The sequence below is a fragment of the Lissotriton helveticus genome, chromosome 5_1, assembly GCF_964261635.1.
Source record: "Lissotriton helveticus chromosome 5_1, aLisHel1.1, whole genome shotgun sequence".
NCBI lineage: Eukaryota > Metazoa > Chordata > Amphibia > Caudata > Salamandridae > Lissotriton > Lissotriton helveticus.
In genome coordinates, this window is record NC_136065.1 from 310,388,189 (window position 1) to 310,409,068 (window position 20,880).

The following is a 20,880-nucleotide window of genomic DNA, read 5'->3' on the forward strand; positions in this document are numbered from 1 at the left end:
ACTCAATCGGCTTCTCCCGCACCTACAAAAGACTACTCCAGCAAGCCTTAAGGGACAGTACATACCGCTGTGGATTTACCCCTTGGCACTTGCAATGAAAGACTACACACGTATTGGTCCTGACACTGATCTGATTGCTCATCCTTGGCAGCTCAAAGACCAGGTGGACATTGTCAAGCCTTTAGTCAGTGTCCATTGACCCTAAGCATCCTTCATGATAATTTGGGCATCTATTCTTTAGCAGCACTTTGTCAATACCACCAACATCTCTTCTTTCCTCAGAACCCTGCACCCTCCAGTGGGTTCTGCAGAGGACTCTCTTTCAAGCCAGCAGATTTTGTGTGGCACATTTAGGGATTCCAAAGACTGTACGTTCTCTTGGAACCTGAAGCTGTGTGTGTGTGGCTCTGTGTGTATGTGGCTCTGTGTGGGTGGCACTGTGTGGGTGGCTCTGTGTGGGTGGCTATGTATGTGTGTGTGGGTGGCTTGTGTGTGTGGCTCTGTGTGTGGGTGCAAATGCAATAGGTCTCGCATTTGCGAGCGATTAAGCTATTGGCATTGTAAATGACAATGCCATTTATTGATATGTTTTGAAAACAAAAAACATAAATAAAAATAATGTCATGAGCAATGCCAATAGCTCTAACTTTAACAATGTCGAGACCATTGCATTGTAAATGCTTGTTAGTTCTTGCCTCCCCGAAAGTGCAAGATGTCTGGTTGCGAAAAACCTATCATGAACCTACAGTGGTCTTACAGCCTGCCCACTGCTTATCAGTGGCGTCACTAGGGGTGTGCGGGGGGTGCGGACCGCACCGGGTGACACCCTCACATGGGGGTGACACCATCTGGTTGCGCCCCCCCCCCCCAGCAGGCCTCTGTACATGGCACCCCCTGCACCGCACCCGAAGGCCTCGGAGAGACTCGATCCGCTTTAAAAACAAAAGCGAACAGAGATATTTTCTCACCTATTCGAATTAAAATGTTCTCCTTAGTTAAAGTTTGAAAAGTGTAGTAATGAGGGGCCCCCGCCATTTATATGGAAAAAGACACGGTGCTAAAGAGGGGGGGCCGGGGAGGGGGGGGGGGTATTAACCGTTTGGAAATAAGCTTTTACTTTAGCTGTTTCATATCGTAAAATTCTCACGTCTACAAACTCGCTGGTGCCTTGTACACAGATTCCTTTTTGCATTTTGAAAAGCTTTAAAAGAGAAACCACATGAAAGCGGCAGAGAGTGTAAAAGGGGGGGGGTCCTGCTACCCCCCCCCCCCCCCCCCCCCCCCCCGGGTTTACTGAGAGAGGGAGCTAGAGGGAGTAAGAAGACAGAGAGAGAGAGAGAGAGAGTTAGAGTGAGAAAGACAGAGAGAGAGGGGGCTAGAGTGAGAAAGACAGAGAGAGAGGGAGCTAGAGGGAGTAAGACAGAGAGAGGGAGCTGGAGGAAGTAAGACAGAGAGAGAGAGGGAGCTAGAGTGAGAAAGACAGAGAGAGAGGGAGCTAGAGGGAGTAAGACAGAGAGAGGGAGCTAGAGGGAGTAAGACAGAGAGAGAGAGGGAGCTAGAGGGTGTACGATAGGGAGAGAGGGAGCTAGAGGGAGCAAGACAGAGAGAGAGGGAGCAAGACAGAGAGAGAGGGAGCTAGAGGGAATAAGAGAGAGGGAGCTAGAGGGAGCAAGACAGAGAGAGAGGGCGCTAGAGGGAGTAAGACAGAGAGAGAGGGAGCTAGAGGGAGTAAGACAGAGAGAGAGGGAGACAGAGGGAGCTAGAGGGAGTAAGACAGAGAGAGAGGGAGCTAGACAGAGACAGAGGGAGCTAGAGGGAGTAAGACAGAGAGAGAGGGAGCTCGAGGGAGCTAGACAGAGAGAGGGAGCTAGAGGGAGTAAGACAGAGAGAGAGGGAGCTAGAGGGAGCTAGACAGAGAGAAGGAGCTAGAGGGAGTAAGACAGAGAGAGAGGGAGTCAGAGGGAGCTAGAGGGAGCAAGACAGAGAGAGAGGGAGCTAGACAGAGAGAGCGAGCTAGAGGGAGTAAGATAGAGAGAGAGGGAGCTAAAGGGAGTAAGACAGAGAGAGAGGGAGCTAGAGGGAATAAGAGAGAGAGAGGGAGCTAGAGGGAGGAAGACAGAGAGAGGAGCTAGAGGGAGTACGACAGAGAGAGAGGGAGCTAGAGGGAGTAAGACAGAGAGAGAGGGAGCTAGAGGGAGTAAGACCGAGAGAGAGGGAGACAGAGGGAGCTAGAGGGAGCAAGAGAGAGGGAGCTAGAGGGAGCCAGACAGTGAGAGGGAGCTAGAGGGAGTAAGACAGAGAGAGAGGGAGCTAGAGAGAGTAAGACAGCGAGAGAGGGAGCTAGACAGAGAGAGGGAGCTAGAGGGAGTAAGATAGAGAGAGAGGGAGCTAGAGCGAGCAAGACAGAGAGAGAGGGAGCTAGAGGGAGTAAGAGAGAGAGAGGGAGCTAGAGGGAGCTAGAGGGAGTAAGACAGATAGAGAGGGAGCTAGAGGGAGTAAGAGAGAGGGAGCTAGAGGGAGTAAGACAGAGAGAGAGGGAGCTAGAGGGAGTAAGACAGAGAGGGAGACAGAGGGAGTAAGACAGGGAGAGAGGGAGCTAGACAGAGAGAGGGAGCTAGAGGGATTAAGATAGAGAGAGAGGGAGCAAGACAGAGGGAGAGGGAGCTAGAGGGAGTAAGACAGAGAGAGGGAGCTAGAGGGAGCTAGACAGAGAGATGGAGCTAGAGGGAGTAAGACAGAGAGAGAGGGAGCTAGAGGGAGTAAGACAGAGAGAGGGAGACAGAGGGAGCTAGAGGGAGCAAGACAGAGAGAGAGGGAGCTAGACAGAGAGAGGGAGTAAGACAGAGAGAGAGTGAGCTAGAGGGCTCTTGACAGAGAGAGGGAGCTAGAGGGAGTAAGAGAGAGAGGGAGCTAGAGGGAGCAAGACAGAGTGAGAGGGAGCTAGAGGGAGTAAGACAGAGAGAGCTAGAGGGAGTAAGACAGAGAGAGAGGAGGCTAGAGGGAGTAAGAGAGAGAGAGGGAGCTAGAGGGAGTAAGAGAGAGGGGGCTAGAGGGAGTGAGACACAGAGAGAGGAAGCTAGAGGGAGTAAGACAGAGAGAGGGAGCTAGAGGGAGCAAGACAGAGAGAGAGGGAGCTAGAGGGAGTAAGAGAGAGAGAGGGAGCTAGAGGGAGTAAGAGAGAGAGCGGGAGCTAGAGGGAGTAAGAGAGAGAGTAGGAGCTAGAGAGAGTAAGATAGAGAGAGGGAGCTAGAGGGAGTAAGACAGAGAGAGAGGGAGCAAGAGGGAGTAAGACAGAGAGAGAGGGAGCTAGAAGGAGTAAGAGAGGGAGAGAGGGAGCTAGAGGGAGCAAGACAGAGAGAGGGAGCTAGAGGGAGTAAGACAGAGAGAGAGGGAGCTAGAGGGAGTAAGGCAGAGAGAGAGGGAGCTAGAGGGAGTAAGACAGAGAGAGAGGGAGCAAGAGGGAGTAAGACAGAGAGAGGGAGCTAGACAGAGAGAGGGAGCTAGAGGGAGTAAGACAGAGAGAGGGAGCTAGACAGAGAGAGGGAGCTAGAGGGAGTAAGACAGTACCTAGCACCGTACATTTCCGACAGAGGTGGTCCATGCGGTAAGTCGTGAGGGGGTGACACCATGAGTTACCCGCACCGGGTGACACCAACCCCAGTGACGCCACTGCTGCTTATCAGTGGCTGGCCTTATTGTCCCTCTCATTTGCGTACTCCTTGAAGCAATGCCTCTTTAAAATCCTTTTGTTTTGCTCACATGTATCCTTACATTGCTCACATTTATGGAACTACTTTTTGCTTTTTCATTCAATGCTCCCATTAGAGTGCATGAGTTTTCCAGCTCTCTACCTCAAGTGCTGCTTCCCCTCATCAATACTCCGGAAATGTCTTGCTCCCCACCCCTCCCAGATTGTCTTCGAAAGCATTGCAACACTGATATTTCTGCTGAGTTAGGCTAAAGGCTAGGATTTAAGGGTTGCTTTTGTTTTATCGCCTGAATTCCACATATTTCACGCAAGCACAGGTTTTGTCACACAAAGGCTTTTATGACATTTGCTGTGTTTTCTAGGCTGGCTTCGGAAACAGAAAGTGTACTTAGTATGACATCTCTCCTGGAGGCCTATACATCTGTTCCCTGAGATACTTCAGCGAACCAGATGGCTGAATTACATGAAAGTAAATAAGGCCCTGGCAAGCATTACCCTTTGCATTCTGTCATTCTGATGCATCTGTATTCTTTTTAAATTGTGTTTAGACGTACCCTGAGTGAAAAGTATTTGAAAAATAAACCATGCCATTTATAAAGATTGAAAACATTGATTTCAATGTTGGGTTTTGAGATACCATAAGATATATGTTTGTTTTTCATCCAGTATTTTGAAATGTGTTTTTTCTTTTCTGTTTTTTTAAACAGTATTTTACAAATATTGGAAAAGCCAACAGCTTCGATCTTGCATTATTAAGGCAACACAAATTGGATTTGCCTATGCTTGTTTTTGAATCCTCGCGACAGTGATAATGTAATTGATAATTACAATCTGGACCACTTTATGTTGAGGCCTTAGTAATACCTGTAATTTGATTGCCCAACATTATTAGTCATTAAAGATCATCCATATGGATACCAGGTCATTTAAACGTGTATTCGTAATTTACTGTGGCTAACAAGTCACTTCTCTGGAATATTTCCCAAAATGTCCAATAACATTGGATATTATTATTTTATATGTTGATGAATAACTCATGTTTTCTTTATAAATAGGCACTCAATAAAGATTCCACTTGGGATGATTCCCATTGGGAAGAGTTGAAGCAGGCTAGCCAGTCCAAAAATGGCGAGCGGTTTTGGGCTTTAGTTCGAAGAGCAAATGATGGTGACACCGAACCATTACCCAATCATATAACGGATAGGGACTGGTTTGAACATTTCAGTAGATTGTATGAAGGGCCAGGGGTACCCGATAGTAGCGAGCCCTCTGTATATTGTACACCACCTTTAATCACCACCGCGATCCCCACTGATCTTGTAGGACAAATAGAGGTTGAGTCAGCTATTAACAATATTGTTCAAGGCAAGGCTCCAGGCCAGGATGGCATCCCTGGCGACCTGTTCCGCGCCAGCCCCAAGCAGTGGGCCAAGTTTTTCTCCCTTTTGATCAACGCCCTTCTCCTTGGGTCCCCAGTCCCAAGCTCCTGGAAGGGGGCTGAGGTGATTCCTATTTATGAGAAGGGGCCAAGGGGTGACCCTGCCAACTATCGTCCAATCAGCTTGATCGATGCTGGTCAGAAGGTGGTTGGCAGGGTTCTTTTGGAAAGGATCCTCTCCTGGGCGGAGGAGAATAACATCATCTCCCAATTCCAGGCAGGCTTCAGGGCTTGTACAGGTACCGTCGACCAGGCATTTAGGCTGGTATTACTCCATTGGAAGACAGTATCCATTGGTAAAGGTGGCCTGTACCTGGCCTTTATTGACCTGAAGACGGCGTTCGATCTGGTCCCCCGAGAGCGTTTGTGGAGGGTTCTGCAGGAGATGGGGTTTCCATTGCCCATTCTGAACTTGGTGGCCCGCATGCACGACGGAACGTATGCATGCATCCGGTGGGGCACGCAGGAGCAGAAAACGGCTAAAATCCCGGTAAACAGAGGTGTCCGCCAAGGATGCGTCCTGGCGCCGACCCTCTTTTCTTTGTTCGTAAACGGGGTTGTCTCCCTTCTATCTGACATCGATGCTGACGCCCCCAGCTTGGCTGGTGTTAAAGTCCCCGCGATGCTTTTTGCCGACGACACGCTACTGGTCTCTAAAACGCCCATGGGGCTCCAAAAGCTTTTGGATCGGTTTTGTGTCTTTTGTAGCTTAAGGGGCTTGGTTATTAACACCTCTAAAACAAAGCTCCTCTACTTTAACCCCAGTAGGAAAGCAAACCGTACGCTCACATTAAATGAGGAGCCACTTGAGCGTGTTAAATTGTTTGACTACTTAGGGATTAGGATATCCGATCAACTTAAATGGAACCCACATATTGAAAAAATTACCCTAAACCATAAACGTGTCGTGGGCGCCATCGGTAGGGAGCATAGATCTTCATTATCCAGACCCATAGCTCCTGCACTGGAGATCTATTCTGCTAAAGCTATAGGCAGTGCACTGTACGGAGCGGAGCTCTGGGGCTTTAAGAATGTCGACTCCCTTGTTGTGGCTGAAAATAATTTTTTTAGGGAGCTTTTGTCCCTACCCAGGGGCATGCCCAATAAACCTCTCCAACATGACCTTGGCCGCAGATCTATTAAAGATATCATAACCCTCCGACCGCTTCTCTATTGGGCTTGTATGTGGCGTACACCTGAGCTAGCTAGCTACGCAGACGGCCTTAGAGAAGTTATGAATATGCCGGGGTCTCATACAATTGTTTGGTTATCAAAGGTTAAGGAGCTGTTAAGAGCTATTGGTTTTAGTGCCGCATGGGAGACCGGTGCATCGGTTTCCAAACTGGAGGTCAAGCGAGCATATTGGTTGTGGGTCGATGCCCAAGATGCTAGAGCTGAAAACCTGGGTAGACTCACAGACGAGTTTCGTCTGCACAAGACAGTACACTCTCTTGAACCTTACATGGATTTCATCAGAAAGCCTAAAGATGGGGCCTTATACATCCAGTTTAGATTGGGAACCCTACTGGTACGAGAACGCACCTCCAAGTGGAAACCCCCTCACCAAACACCTGCCACTTGTCCGTTCTGTAACGCTGCACTAGAAACTATTTCACACCTTTTTTTTGCTTGCAGCGCCTATAACAAACCCCGATCGAGATGGCTAAAACCTGTTTGTCGGCAGCTTGAGACTAGGAGCCATGTCTCTGCCCTAAGAATCCTACGGACAGATCCTAATACTAATACATTGGTCTGTGGGGTAGCAAAATTCCTCAGTTGGGCATGGGTGATTAGACTTAAAGGCCCATGACAAATTTCACTAGGTGATCTTTTACTTTTAAAAGCATACTCAAAGCTGTAAATGATTTAATGTTTTTTTATTTTTGTCTTTTAACTATTTATGAAGCGTTTTTTTTTAATCAAAAATGTATTGTATATTAATTGTTATGTGCTTTTAAGATACTTTTTTATATTGAAATAAAGCTTTGAAGATTTGACTCATAACCCTCTGGTGTGGAAATTATGCTGATGGGAATCTCTGCATCTCACAATTCATCACAATCGGGATTTGCATAAAACACTTTTTTGCCTCGCAGCATGTATCAGGGATACATCTGAAGAATTTCGTGCACAGTACTAGGGGCACAGGCATCTGCACTTTGTGTCCTCAACTGGGGAGACCCCGGGTCAAATGACGGCTTAGATCCGGCACGACACCCTTGGGATGGTGGCTGCAGACAGACACAGTGAGGGAATCTGAGTTCAGTATGCCTATTGAAACACAATAATATTTTTGTTATAAAAGAAAACATTTTAGTTCATGCAAGTAGGTTGGAGCTGTGAGGACATTACGCTTGCCGCAAGAATTGTCCTGTGGGTACAATGCTCCAGTGTTTAGCCTCATGGTCTCAGGTTTAAATCCCGACAGGCCTCCTCAGCCTTCCATCCTTCCCATGTATACAAAATGAGTGCTGTTGGGTAAACACAAGCATCTAAACCTAAGGGCTAAGAGACTCGAGGGTGAACGTGCCCTTTACAAATGCAAGTTATGTTCTGTAGTTCTGTGCTAAGACAATGCTGACCTTGCCCTCTATGAAAATGCCTTTTTTCACCTGGAGATTGGCCTTGTTTTTATTTTTAATAAGTGTTCTCGGATTTAGATTTATTGTCAGGAAATTGTTATAGATGATCAATTTCTTAATTTAAAAAAATGTATAAAGTAATGAATAAGACCCAAAAATGTATCAAGAAGTAGTTGGCTCTGTGGTTCCCTTCTGTGGCAAGCGAGGAATTCACAGTCGCGCGAGTCCATAGCCTAACAGGGGCAATAGCTCTGCAGCACCTCTATGGCCCACTGTCAGTAACATCTTCTCTAACTGTGTTACAGTGTGGAAGGGATGAGGACCAGTGCACAGTTGCAGTCTCATTACAGGCCCCACTGCCTTGTCCTTACATCACATTGTGCAGTAGGGTCCGAGTGCCTGATGGTGCAACGCCAGTATGTTTCAAAGTAGTGCATCTGTTGAGATGAATTGTCAATCAGGTTATCTTTTCCCTCACATGGTGCATGGTACTTTCTTCATTCCCAGAAGAGTTCTTAGTGGGCCACCATGTACTTTCGCTTCTCCAGGGGGCCTCTGGTATCCCATGTCAGTAAGGCCAGCAGATTACTGTGGTCTGTAGAATTCCTGAGCCTGCTCCGAAGGATGCTTGGACGGCATTCCTAGGCACAAATAACACCTCTGGGAACTCCACAGAGATATAGAAGTCTTTGGGGCATATTACCAAGCAGGGCGATAGACAATTATCGCCGCTTTAGCGGCCGTTTTCGGCCGCTAAGCGGCGATAATTCTATCGCTCTATTAGCAAGCTGTCGCTAACAGCAGTTAGCAACAGCTTTAGACGATAGCGAGGGGTTTGGGTCCCGCTTTGCATGTCAGCGATATTTATCTCTAATGACATGCAAAGTGGGCGTACCCAACCTGTTAGCGACTAAAAGCAGTCGCTAACGTTGCTATCGCCTATTAGCAAGGCAGGCATAGCGATGGAAATATTCCCGCTATCGCCAAAAACTAACGCCTGCTCTGACCAGTTCTTAGCCATGTTATCCAATGGGAGGTGGATAACATGGGCTAAGAGCATTTTGTCGCTAATCCGTGAATATCGCTGTATTCTCAGCGATATTCACGCTATCGCCGGAAAATGTATCGCTTTGGAGATAAACGTTGCTAATAGCACGTTATCGCAGCGATAATTTCCGGCGATGCTTAGCGATAAAAAATTTGTTGCTAAGCCTAGTTAGCGATAAATATCGCTAATCGTTGCTAATATGCCCCTATGTCTTTAAAGAGTGCTTGCTACCAAACCTTCTTATAGGACACTTTTTTGTTTTTGTCACCTCCTGTCTGTTGTCACCATGCTCTCTCCACTGTACTTTCAGGCATATGCCTGTGAACTGTCTTTCATTGCACTCTCTGAATGCTTGTCACTAGTCTATGAGCGCAATGGTTATCATTCCCTTTCCTCTGTTATTGTCTTTGGACCGCGTCTTGTCCAACTGGGTGTTGCCTTGGAGCTCTCTGAATGGGCAGCATGAAGACTACAGTTGTAAGAATAGTTCTGAAGTGTAAGACACGAAACCATCTACTCCAGTTTGATTTGGCTATCCAGAAGCGAAGAATCTGGAGTGATCACGGACTCTATCCTTCATACTACAGGTAAATCAAGTGACCAGGAGTCGCCTTCCACACCACGCGAGACGCACACATCTGTCCACATCTCCGATTCTCTTGGAGGTTGCAGGTCATGTCAACGGTCTTGGCCCTGGTAATACTCTGGCAGGGCTGCTCCAGGTTAGGGTTGAGATGCTCTGGAAGAACTGTGCTGGGATACCAGTCAAGGAAAAGTAGCATGTCTGCAGTTCCGAATTGAGGTACATTGGTAGAGGTACAAAATAACGCTTGGAGGGTATTGTTTGGTTCTTAGTGCTGGGGCAGTAGGCAGTGTCACAAACCACTCTTCAGGTACATTTGTGTAGCTGTTCACAGTTCTCAGTACTGGACACGTGGGTGGAACTGATGAGCAGGTTTGATGGGCGTTGGCAGAACTGTACATGGAAATCAGGATTTTAGTGCTGTAACATCATGGGGTGATGAATGAGGTGTTATGGTAGAGCTGTGCAATCTCCATGCTAGGAATGCAGAGACCTATAAGCACTGCTGTAAGAGAATGCCTCTTTTTGCATGATCACCCCAAGGTTTTGGACTAAAGCTGATGTTTTTTCAAGTGACGGTGCACTGAGATCTTCTAAACAGATCTCAGTGCCATTGTTCTAACCCCTTCCAAAATGTATGCTGGATTGGCTATCCCCAATTGGCATAAGCTGACTTCCTTCTGAATCCCGAGTATATGGGACCAAGGGTACCCAGGGCATGTTAATTAGAGTGTCCACCCTAGGCTGCAGCATTGATTGTGCCATGGTGTGTGTGATAAAGTACTAATTGACTTGCAGCCTGCCACTGCAGCTTGAAAGTGCAGTTTTAAACTGCTAGTTCAACTTTGCCATTTAATCTAATGACAAAACCCCACTTTCCGTAACAATATATGTAAGTCTTCCCGAAGGGACGCCTACCAAGCCCTAAGGCCGGGGGGTGTATATTATTAATTGGGACATATACTTTAATATGTCCTAATATTAAAATGTCCAAATTGTCATTTTGCTGTGGAAAACCAAGTAGTCCCATTGACTAGTACAGAGTTACAGGCTGCCTTCTCAGTCCTGCTAATCTCTGAATGGGACCACTAAAATTGGTACTTCTAGGTATCAAATCAATCGTGACATTGAACCTGACTTGATGTCCAAGTTGAATTTAGTGTCACTTTTAAGGTAAAGCAACTTGTAGAAAGTTGCAACTCTATAGCCCAGTTTACTCTGTATTCTTTCACAGTTGCTGGGCACCAGAAAGACAGCCTTCTGCCCTCCTGAGGAGTCATGAGAACGACTCCCCAGCCCTACAACAATAGAGGTCTGCCACAGAGTGAGGTGTTACCCCCCCCCTTGGAAGAAGCCACACATGGTGTTTGCTCAAAAGGCAAACTTAACTTCAGAGGAGAAGCCGGCCTTGGTGACTAATGGGGATCCCACTTAAGGAGGGCTGCCCCTTTGTTTGGGTAGGTGGGCTAGTGGCAGGAACAGAGAGGGAAAACCAGTTGTAAAAAGGTTTTTTCCGGTAGCCACACCTCTAAGGTAGGCAACCAAGCTCCTAACGCCCAATGAAGGGTTCAGACATCTTGAGAGTGGGCAGGATAGTGCACTCTGGGATTGCTAGATGCCACACACAGCCAGAAGTTGTCTCAGGGCGGGAGGGATCCTGGCAGCCCATTGGGTAGTGACCGCATCATCCCCCAAGGGCACTTTCTGTTTATAAATATGGAACCCCTGACACCCTGCAACTCAGATCACATCTTGCCTGCAGAAAGGACTAAAGGAAGACTGCCCTGCCTACCCCTGGACCTGGCAAGAGAGGCTGCACAACCCCTGGACTAAACCTGCTGCTCCTTGGGCTAGTAAGAAGAGGACTGTGCCTGTGGTGTCTGGCACATTGAAATGACACTCCTGAGACCCAGACTGACAAGGGGAACTTCAAGGGTCAGTCAGCTGACCCCCTGTTCCAGCACCAGGGCCATAAAAGCTGAAGTAGCCCGTCCTGGTTAATCAGTAGTCACCCGCAATGAATCACTTCTGACTGCCGACATGCAGCCAAGAAGACTGCCACTCAGGACGGGGAACAGCCTTTACAACGCGGGCATTACCATGCGCTGCCATTACTACGCTGCTTTTACAACGCAAGTCGTTTCAACGACTTGCGCTGGAGGGCGCTGTTGGCAAATTTTCTATTCCAACACCTTCCCTACTGTCAACGTGGGCTGGAGTTGGAATAGAAAATTAACGATTCCACTATCCAGCCCTTACAGCGCAAGTCGTTGTAACGATTTGCGTTGTAAAAACAGCGTTGTAATGGCACGCGTGGTAATAGCCCACGTTGTAGTGACATACATCCCTCAGGACTCAAAAGTTACACCCATGTCTGCCAGATTCGGGAGAGCCATCAGAGTGCGGATTGGTCACCTAAGACAGACACTAGCCCTTACCGATGGAAAATGCCGTGACTGGAAATCGGTAGCCATGGCACTGTTGGGCTTCTATTTGCTCCAAGAGGACTTCGAGAGACTAGCTCCTGATGCCAAAATTGCCCCACCTTACCCGTGGACTGAGGAATAACTCCAGGAAGACCCCTGTCGCCCGCACAGCACCCAGAGCATCTTTCAGCATCATGAGCATCCTGTATCCTCTGCGTCAGGACCACTCTAATGAAGTCTATGACGGTTTTCCTGTAAAGTCTGGAACTGAACTCAAGACTACTTTGTTGTCCAAATATTCTCTACTGGGCTCCCTGAGCTTCTCCCTGTTGGAATTGGTCACCCAGTCCAGGTCAGAGTAGCCAAACACAACTTTTTCAATCTTTTCAAAAGTTTACTAACCTTACGGTTACCAATGCTTGTTTGTACTTTGACCTAAAAAGCGGACATTTACGTTTGTCTTGAAAATCGATATATCTGGAACTCTTCACTGGGTTTTACTCAACTTGATGTCCAAAATTAATACAAATATCTATTTTTATAAATTGGTGTAGGATTTCTTTCCTGTTGTGTGACATTTTATTTCGTTGTTTGGTACTCGTAAATGCTCAACACTAGTACCTTTGTTTAACCTTTGATGCTCAAAGCCACAGCTACCCAGGGTAGAGCAAGAGGTTTTACCCACTATGGTTTTGTGAACGCATTACACGGTGAGGTCGCATAACCACACCATATAATAAACTACTAAACTCACAATCGTCAATGAGGTACATTGGAAAAGCTAAATGCGGACCCTTGGTCTGCAATTGCGTGGGTGATCTAGATTACAACTGGCACACTGTTGTGTAACAATCCTCATACTGGAATTGCAAGGTATGACGCAGTGTTGGAACTGAGAAGAAAAGTGTGTGTGTGGGCTTTGAGTCAAACAGCTGGGATTTTGGCTGCTGATCATGGTTGTGATACAATGGCAGAGCTATGTGTGAGTCTAGTACTGAAATAGGTCTAGGTATGCACTACGGGTGGTGCATGGACTGCATTGGCAGTATAATTTTTGGTTAGCTATTCTGGGAATACATTGGAAATAAAACAGAGGATGTAGGAGTTTGACTCAGGATATGAATTAGCATATATTTTCAATCAAGAAAAAGACACCAAGCAGTGAATTAAGGTATTGAAAAAAAAGACAAAATATCCTACGAAACAAAAAACTGATAAGAAATGAAGAGCCTTTAAATAAAGAAAAAGACCAGTCAACAAGCGAACATGCTCTCAAAGAACACCGGCTGGAAAACTGACAAATAGGGGGCCTATTCCGATGTCGGATGGACTCAGGTCCGTCCGATATCGGTCAGGAGCCGTAACCGACTGACCTGCTGTCGTTGGTTACGGCCCTGCTAATAAGTTGCGACCGAACAGGGTTCGGTCGCACTCATATACTTTACAATGCACTGCCATGCTCCTTAGGCAAGTGGTTCTTGAAACCTTTAGTGGGTAATTAAGGCCCTCTATCTAATCCACGCCAGCTGTGGTGGAATGTCCTAGTTTCTAGGGTCCTGGCAGAGGTCTGCTCCAAAGACAGGACTGATGATCTTCCACTTGCTCTGAGTGGGTGGGCGACTGAGTTGCACGTCTGTTTGATACTTGTATTACCAGTGGTGGACGCTGCCTATCTAAAAGTGGCAGGGCGGCTGTAGGAGAGGCGGGGGGGAGAAATAGTATAAAATAAAAAAGACTTACCTGCCGCTCCGCTTCTACTGCCTTGTTGCTCCTCATCTTGTTGGGCCGGAAAGGGGATGGGCGCTCAAGACACTGGCTCCCCACCCAATCCAGATGCTGCTCTCATGCTATGAGATCAGTGCCAAGATTGGTCTGAGACTCCTCGTTTGCCTTTCAGACAGTGCATTAGAGCCTGTGGCTTTTCTCCAACCCAGCAGTGCAACACAGCGGGGTTGGAGAAACATAAGTGTGCATGTCTGTTTGGTGGCCTAAAACGTCCAGCCAAACAGATATACACACTTATGCACTTATAATTGCACACTACTCCTTCTCCCTGCTATGCCTGCCCTGCCCCACCCAATTCTCATTGTGCGGCTCAGACAACATAAATAAAATTATAATAACATTGTATTATTATCATTTTATTTATCATCTGCTGGTGCTGGGCTGTGGGCACTGGCGTAACAAAACTTGTGCTGGACCCGCTGCAAGACACGTGGAGGGGCCCCCTCTGGACTAAATTAGGAACTCTCCGGACAGAGTACTGTACTGATGGGTTTCCCCGGAGTTTGTGGCCCCTGCACCGCGGGGGGCTGAAGGGCCTTTGTTAGGCCACTGGCTGTGTGGCGACACTCCTCTGCCATTACGGAAGAGCCGCCCCTCAGTATTAGTCTTAACAAGATGTTCATTTTCTTGGGCTCGGAGGTCAATACAATCATGCTGGGGCATGCTTTGACCAAATTGCATACTCACACATGTTTCTAGAGAACGCTAGCCCTTTGAAAGAAAGCACTCTGCTCTCAAGGAGGTCAGGGTGCTGACATTCCACCTGCCCCAGAGGTTCTACCATCCCCCCTGATCCAGGGGCTCTAAAGATACCCTCATAATGGTGCCTAAAGCAGTCTCATTCATCAGCGTCCTAAGCCTTTGATCCTTTAGGTCCTTGTCCTCCTTGCTGATCTCTTGGCTAACGGGTTGGACAGCAGGGTTTAATGTTGAGAGTTAAGTTATGGGATTATGTTTGGTGTTAGGAGGTGTAGTGTATTGGTATGTAGGTATATATGTATGGATATGGCATATCTGTAGCACAAACCTAGCCAGCAGGTAGCAGGGCGCTGTACATGGTCAAAGATAAGCATACAGTCAACACGTAATAGGTATTGAAGCTGGGTTGTGGCTGCTTACTGTTATTGCACTCCCTAGTTTGCAATCTGATGGTGTGCAGGCCGCAGGCTGCAGGTGTGCAAAGAGCCATCAGAGATTGTGAGCTTGTCTGCAAGATACGCGGGATTCTAGTCATGATGGCTTTGTAAATGATGCAACTGGTTTTGAAGATGGTGCGGGCCAATAAAGTTCTCTCTGGATGCAGGTAATGTAACTGAATTGCTTCAGGTCCTGGTTCTATGACATGTAGGATGCCCGTAAGGGCAACAGTGTGGAGTCTGGGAGGCCATGAGTAGAGCATTACCATCACCCAGATGCAAGAGTACTAGGGCTTGAACAACAGTTCTGGAAGAAACAGCTTAACTTTCTTTAGAAAATAAAGCAAGTACCTGTTAGCTCTTGCATTGTTTTGGCATTGTGTTCCTTGAGGGTGATGCTGGTGTACAGGGTGAATTCAAGTGACTTTGCATATTGTGAAAGTTGGGAGTCAAAGCCATCAAGGTTCATGTCATTGGGCCAGGTTTGTACTGTATCTTGCTCGTTGTTCTTGGTGAATAACGGGAGTTCTGTCTTAGTTGTTTTGAGCTTTAAGTCGGGCGCTAAAAATACAGGTATGGATGATGTGTTAACAGTGCTTGAGGCATTGGGTGTCTGAAGCAGAGGAGACTTTTAAGTAGGGCATATTATTGAATCTTGATCCTGTTACCCGTGAGTAGAGCACCGAACAGTTCTATGTGAAGGTTGACAATGACAGGAGACAATATGGGAACTTGATTTGTTGTGATGTAGTGTGATGAGATACGGTGGAGTGATGAAAGTGTGCTCATACATAGATGTGTGCTGATGTTCGGAGGTATGTGTCCTGCAGTAGGGAAAGTGTCATATGGGGGCAAGTCAATTAGAGCACACTGTTTGATATGGTGGGGTTTTGTTGGGGGTGTGCTTAGTTGTTTGGTGTGGAATGTATGTATGATCAGAAATGCCAGGAAATTGAGGGGTGATGCGGTCAGGTGTGATGAGGTGTTGGGATATTACGTTGGCTGGTGTCTTGTAATATGTGTGAGGTACTCTAAAGATGTGAGCTGCTTTGGCTGTTTCTAAACTGTTCTGTTGTATGTTTAAGTGTTTCTCAAAAGACAGGGAGGTCTCCTTTTAGATTTAATCTGGGACAAGGAGTAGTAGAAAGTAAAAATATGGGGAAGTCCTAAAATACGAAAAAACCCAAGAGGAGCAGGGAGGCAGACGAAATGTGAAAAGAACACGACAAAGCATAAACCCAGCTCGTGAGGAACTTGAATGAAGCCACGCTAATTAATTAAAGCCACTGACGAACGGCACAAGTATCAATGCACCCAGCCATGCGCTGTATTTTTTAGCCTATTTCCCATATCAGTGGGTTCAATTTTTAACTATTCATACAAAATCGGTGGCTCCCTTGACTCATAAGGAACATTCCTAATTAAGAAGACCTGTACACTATTCATGAAATTAATAGTGTCCCAATTCAAAGTAAGATGTTGGATTTATGATCGACCCATGTGGTGGTGACTTGGAACCATCCACACGATACAGATATTGTAAGAACCTTGTCCTGATGAATGTCCTATCATAAAACCAAAACGCTGCGTCAACAACTTTGTAACAATTTTTTTTAAACGTTCTTTATGTGGATTGACACATTTTTAACTGTTCTCAACGGCACCAAAAACTGTTATATGAAAAAAAAAATGGTTTTATGAATGTATTATTCTTTGAATAAATTGTACAGTTTTTCTATACATTACTTGAAATATTTTTTTATCTCATTGTATCCATTTCTGTGATTTATTATACATGTGGGTATGGTCTGTACATAAGGGCTGCGAGTACCTTCTCTACCATTTAGTAGACACCCTTGTTTACCAACTCTATGGCAAGCTAGGGACTTCATGAATCATTTTATTTGTGAGCATTTAAATTTTACTAGTATTTCAAATTCATAAGACCATAAGATTCACTTAAATGTCAGTGAATATCACAATTCATAAATCTCTAAGGATTTTTGTACATAAATCAATTTCCTTATACATCATGATTAATCAGAAATATCTTGCCCAAACATATAGCCTTGCCCAATGCATTTCGGGCCTGTTAGGCCCTTCTTCAGGGGCGATACCTGCAATCAAAAGAAATACAAAAAACTAGGTCACATAAATGACATCTGGTTCTCCAGATACAAAGTACTTAGAATGTCACTGTTTTGTTGATCATGCATGAATTTGTTCAAAGTCACTTTGTCCTAAGCATTTATAATATAATCACAAAAGTAAACACATCAACTTGAGATTGCGCACTCACTTGTGTTCATATAAGGCGTATGTAAAAAAGATGTAATTTCGTAAGGCGCTGAAAAGTGGAAAGTGTGGTCCGTTGTACCTAAAGAGACAAACACTCTCGTTAGAGAGTTGTGGAAACCAGAATGGAAATAACAAAACTCGCTGAAGGCCTGGGATGACACTTACTGCTGAGAGAACACAGCGTGGTACGATTTAAAAACTAGCGAGGTCAACAAAGTCCGTGCAGTCTATGCTTGTTCGCGTCTCAGGAAAATAACAGTGTAAAGCCTGAAAAGAACGAGACAATAAACACTCCGTCAGGAAAAGTATCTACCTCCAATAACACTGCCAAATAACCGACGTCTGTATCTCACTGTTTCACTTACGTTAGAACGTTCTAATTACACGGCTTGTATTTTACTCCTCTAGCATGCTGCGGACCTAATCACAACTCTCGACTGAACCTGCATACTGCTGGAAACAAAAACAAGAACGGCGGGAATCAGTTCCACAGCGTTCTAATATACAAAACTGTGTACACTGCAATAATGTAATCGTAACCAACACAGTCAAGCATCCACATACGGGGGAAACTATTCCCATCAGAATCAATGCAGACTGCAATACCATGAACGTGGTCTATGCCATCAAATGTCCCTGCGGGCTGTTATATGTGGGGAAAACTGAGAGAAAAACCAAGACTCGCATATCCGAGCATAAAAGTACAATACGAAACAAGAACACAAAGAGCAGTTTGGCAGTTCATTGGGAAAAAAGTAGGCACACCATAGCCCAACTAAAATTCCAGATCCTCGAAGTGGTGGCCCCATCACCCGGAAAAACACTCACGAAAACTCTGCTACAAAGAGAAATTTTCTGGATAAAAAAACTTCAGACACAAGATCCCAAGGGGATCAATGATCGAGTAGATCTAACGTGTTTTCTATGATATATGCGCATCTTAACACGCAGGAGGACTGTTTCCTTGGTCTACTATATTTCACAAGTTTGCATGATTGTTTTTATAATCACACTATGTTCTTTCACTTTATTGAATTTTTACAATTGTTTGTATTTGTATTTGACGCACTTCACTAGTTCATCACCACAAACACCATTACAACATGGCGCCTATCAGTTGCCCTTTCAGATTTTCCCCGTTTCTTAATAGTCCGTCTTCCATGCCTACATTTAGACGCGTCATAAACACGGGCAGTCGCCGTGAGATTCGAACTTGTTTCCGGATTACCATCCGATCCAGTGACCTGTTGCAAAGAGGAGAGACTTGCGCGCTTAGAAGTTTTCTACTATATTATCAGGTACGAGTACAACATGGGGAGTAGCTAGAGGGAGCTTGTATATTAGAACGCTGTGGAACTGATTCCCGCCGTTCTTGTTTTTGTTTCCAGCAGTATGCAGGTTCAGTCGAGAGTTGTGATTAGGTCCGCAGCATGCTAGAGGAGTAAAATACAAGCCGTGTAATTAGAACGTTCTAACGTAAGTGAAACAGTGAGATACAGACGTCGGTTATTTGGCAGTGTTATTGGAGGTAGATACTTTTCCTGACGGAGTGTTTATTGTCTCGTTCTTTTCAGGCTTTACACTGTTATTTTCCTGAGACGCGAACAAGCATAGACTGCACGGACTTTGTTGACCTCGCTAGTTTTTAAATCGTACCACGCTGTGTTCTCTCAGCAGTAAGTGTCATCCCAGGCCTTCAGCGAGTTTTGTTATTTCCATTCTGGTTTCCACAACTCTCTAACGAGAGTGTTTGTCTCTTTAGGTACAACGGACCACACTTTCCACTTTTCAGCGCCTTACGAAATTACATCTTTTTTACATACGCCTTATATGAACACAAGTGAGTGCGCAATCTCAAGTTGATGTGTTTACTTTTGTGATTATATTATAAATGCTTAGGACAAAGTGACTTTGAACAAATTCATGCATGATCAACAAAACAGTGACATTCTAAGTACTTTGTATCTGGAGAACCAGATGTCATTTATGTGACCTAGTTTTTTGTATTTCTTTTGATTGCAGGTATCGCCCCTGAAGAAGGGCCTAACAGGCCCGAAATGCATTGGGCAAGGCTATATGTTTGGGCAAGATATTTCTGATTAATCATGATGTATAAGGAAATTGATTTATGTACAAAAATCCTTAGAGATTTATGAATTGTGATATTCACTGACATTTAAGTGAATCTTATGGTCTTATGAATTTGAAATACTAGTAAAATTTAAATGCTCACAAATAAAATGATTCATGATTTTTTCACAAGTAAACTAATGTGTTGAAACATTTCAACCTAGTTAGGTTGCAATCGCAACAGTGCGAAAAGGGCAAGCGGTTTCCGCTTGGTCACTTTCTCATGTCAATATACCGACACACATTGGACAGTGTGTCTCCCTTCTCAGCACGCGTAATTTATCGATGTTCATCATTTACAAAATAAGTGTCTATTGTTTATATCGATAGGAGTGCCTCTCCCATTACTAATTATTGTTTTGTTACCCAGTCCACAGGGAGTGAGCACCCATTTCTTACAATGTCCTTTGATGCCATAACCAGTCTCACGGATAATCGTGCTAATATATTGGCTTACACCAATGAACAAGCCACAGAAATATATTCCCTGATACATGATGTCAGGTCCTTCAATGTACAAGGGAGTAGTTTGTCACAACAATTGAAACAACTAGAATTTTTGACGAAAAGACAATTGAACCAACGCCTCCATGCGTCAACACTTGTGCAATATCATCGTGCCAAGAGGATACCTAGGGGTTTAAGAATGCCTATAAAACCCATGCTTTTTCGTTTTCACATGAAGAAAGATTTTATGGACCGCTGGTATGCTGTGCTTAATAAGTGTTCGTTGGATTTAATCTTATTGTTGTTGGAGGAACTAGCAGTAGTCATCAATGAAATCACAGAGGAAATTAATCTTATCGAATCAGATCTAAAGACCAGGATGGATTCACAAGATTGGTCCAAGTTTCTGGAAGAAATGAATGCCAGAATGGATAAACACTCAAAAGAAATTCAGGAGGGAAAACTAAGGAAGTATAAACGTGATACACTGGACTACAAGTTGAATGAAGTGTATACATGGGCGGAGGTGTACGCCCAAAGGAGAACCTTCACAAAGAGAACACCTAATACATCTTCACAAGAAAGTGTGGTCTCAGAGGGAGAAACTCAAGCCACCAGACAACCTCCAACAGTTGCTACACCACCTGATGTAATGGAAACAACAAGCAAGGAGGGAGCTGCATCTTCCTCTAAGACGTCTTTTTCCGCCCAGGACGCGGATACCACTCAACCTCCGGGGAAAACAAAAGGAAGACAAGGAGAGGCAAAGGAGGTCACAAAACCCAACCTGAGGAGCACACGACCAACTTAGTATTGAACATCTCAGTGTATGACTTGACACCCCAACAAATCAAAGTTCTCAACAAAGGGTTGAACTTTGTGCCAACTTACCAGACCAATCCCCTTGAGATTGAAATCGACTTCTTCAAATTCATGAGAGTTTTACGTTTAAGATATTTTTTTTCCAACTTTCCTGATCAAACCTCAGAGCAAGATCCACCTGAATACATGGAGTTCAGACCAAAGTCAGTCTTTCAAGCTCCCACTTCTCACAAAATTTTAGACGCCTTTGAAAATCTGGTGCTAAATGATCTTAGAAAGATAAACACTTCCAAAAAAAGTCGATGGAACCTTTCCAAATATGAGAGAGATACATTACAAGAATTAGCAAAAAACCAGAGCATTCAAATCCAGCAAGCTGATAAAGGGGGAGCAATTGTTGTAATGAACAAAACTTTCTATGAGTCAAAAGTGATTGAGCATGTCTCTGACAATAATACATACGTCAAATTGGATCA